General features: G+C 35.3%; 1 pseudogene; it reads right to left on the bottom strand.

Annotated features, from left to right (window-relative positions):
* Positions 1 to 297: 297 nt before the first annotated feature.
* LOC149686153 (uncharacterized) lies at positions 298 to 1,862 on the bottom strand (annotated as a pseudogene).
* Between the last annotated feature and the right edge of the window lie 465 nt (positions 1,863 to 2,327).

The raw sequence follows: 2,327 nt of genomic DNA, 5'->3' as shown, positions 1-2,327 counted from the left end.
GCAATGTTAGTAAAGTTTCTACATCTACTGGCTATTTGTTTGATTTTTTGATGCTTCGCTTCAAAGCGAAAGCACGCTAGTCTCTTTAATGGCCCATACTCTAAGAGAAGTCTTGGATAGTGAACCATGTAATGAATTTTTGGAGTGAATTTAGTTGGAGCCAACAACTTGAGGTTCTGATAAAAACGTTCAATCATGTCGGCAGCAAAAGCTAGCCAATTTATGTTTATAACAGGAGCAGATACAATATCACTTATTTCTCTCAGATTTAAATATAGTTTCCAGTGGATATTATCTTCACGAACAAAAGGACCAAATAAAAAAAGGAAACATGTAAAACAAACAGCTCTTCTGGGCGGCTGAACCAATTAAATGGTTGTCTTTAAAAATCATCCCCTTTGAGAAGGTGCCAGATTTATTTGTAGAATATTCACTACCATACTCAAAAAGAGTTAAAATTTCGTTCATTTTTTCAAAAGAAAAAACTTCAGCACTTATGAGGCCAGAAAGAACAACTTTCAAAACAAGTGGTATAACTCCTTCGTATAGATCATGCATAATGTCGGGGGGGGGGGGAAGCTATCCGTTACTTTAAATCCGGGAATTGAAAGGAAAGGTGATTTTTTTACCCCGTAAATAGCTTTTTCTGTTCTTATCGAGTAATCAGATTCTAAAAACTTTTCAGGTAATTCTGTTTTAACAGCCATGCAGTGTCGACAAATTATTCCGCGACTGAAACCTTGTTTAAAGCCAGCTAACAGATGCGAAGAAAGATTATCACCCGAAATAGTTGCCAAAGCGCCCCTAACTACTACACCTCATTCTTTAATAAATATTCCTTCACATTGTAAAGTAATTAGATCTTGAATAAGAGGATCAAGTACAGGCTCGTATCCATATTTCTCTACGTGCTTATACCTCACTACTATTGTTAGGAAAATGTTGCTTAATTTACTTCTAAATCTAGGTGGCAAATTCCGAAGAAAAAAATAAAATAAGCTAATTTTATGCTTTCCTCGTTTAGACCCAAGCGGATTTACTAACTCTAGCTCATCAGTATATAAATGGATTCTCAATAACGACTTATCATTTTTAAATATTTCGTGGTTCATAAATATTTGGCCTTGATCATAATCACTAACTGTACTATGCTCTCTCTCCCGCTTTCCTTCCAATGCATATTTTTGGATTTCTTCCCATACATCATCGAAAGACAACATTCTCTCAAGTAGCTTTAAAATATTTACATACTGAAAGGTATCCTTAAAAGTTTTGCCATTACGGTAGTTTTCCCCCAAATTGTACTCGATCGGGGACAAAAGCTCAAGCTGTTGCTTACAGAAACTATTTAGCTTGTAGTCACTTCTTATAACATCAGTTAGAGTTTCTACTTCTGGAATCTCACCAGGTTCAGAGTTTGTACACAACTCTTTAACATTTTCAACTATAACGCTGACATCATTAGATATGCTCATAGCAACTGAGCGCGGAAGCAAATGATTTTCCCTCAATTTCAGAATCATCAAAGCCATGTTTTTACGTAGATTCACTAAAGAATCTTCATGATTTTGGATTTCATTTTCGTTCACATTATTGGTCTGTGCGTTAATATGGGGCTCATTGTGTTGGTTTTCAATAACTAAAGAGTCAGGCAGAATCCCATCCTCAATTTCAAGGTACTCTAGGCTGTGTTTTCGCTTATCATGGCTTGTAAAACATTTATAGACATTGTATGGTTTTGAACAAATTCCTACATTGCAAGTGATTTTAAAATTTGGGTCATGAATATGTAAATCTCTATAATGAGTTAGAAGCTTCTTGAATGATGGACTGTTGACAACACACATAGAGCAACGATACATTTTGATATCTATAAACATCAATGGATACTCCTATAGTTATGATGTTCCTATTGCCATGAATTTATTCAAGTTAACAATGACTATACAGTTTCAATATACAGTAGAGTTAGCAGGCCCAAGGCCCATTGAAGAAAAATCAATTTAGAATTCAATTACATGTGTATATTCAAGAATAACCATAGTAAATTCATGTAGATATTCAGTTTCAGTCAGAATCAAATAAGGCGAATTATTACATAATGTCAATGAAAAATCTCATGGGAAAGAGAGTATGTCCCTAAATTCCGACAGAAACCGAGTATAAAGAGATTTTAAGCCTCTCTGTACGGGGTAGAACCATGGATAAAGAACGCGCGTGAGGAAATTTGTTTTCATTCTACAGGATAGGCAACTCCCTATCTCGAACGACAGTTTATTCTGTATATACTCTGTTACAACATCGGTTGTCAGCACGCGCAAATCTAG

This window comes from Phalangium opilio, unplaced genomic scaffold (genome assembly GCF_054372755.1).
Source record: "Phalangium opilio isolate 3A_F unplaced genomic scaffold, DU_Popi_V2 ptg000032l_1, whole genome shotgun sequence".
NCBI classification, from domain to species: domain Eukaryota; kingdom Metazoa; phylum Arthropoda; class Arachnida; order Opiliones; family Phalangiidae; genus Phalangium; species Phalangium opilio.
The sequence above is the reverse complement of the archived record's forward strand: the minus strand, read 5'-3'. Positions and strand labels throughout refer to the sequence as shown.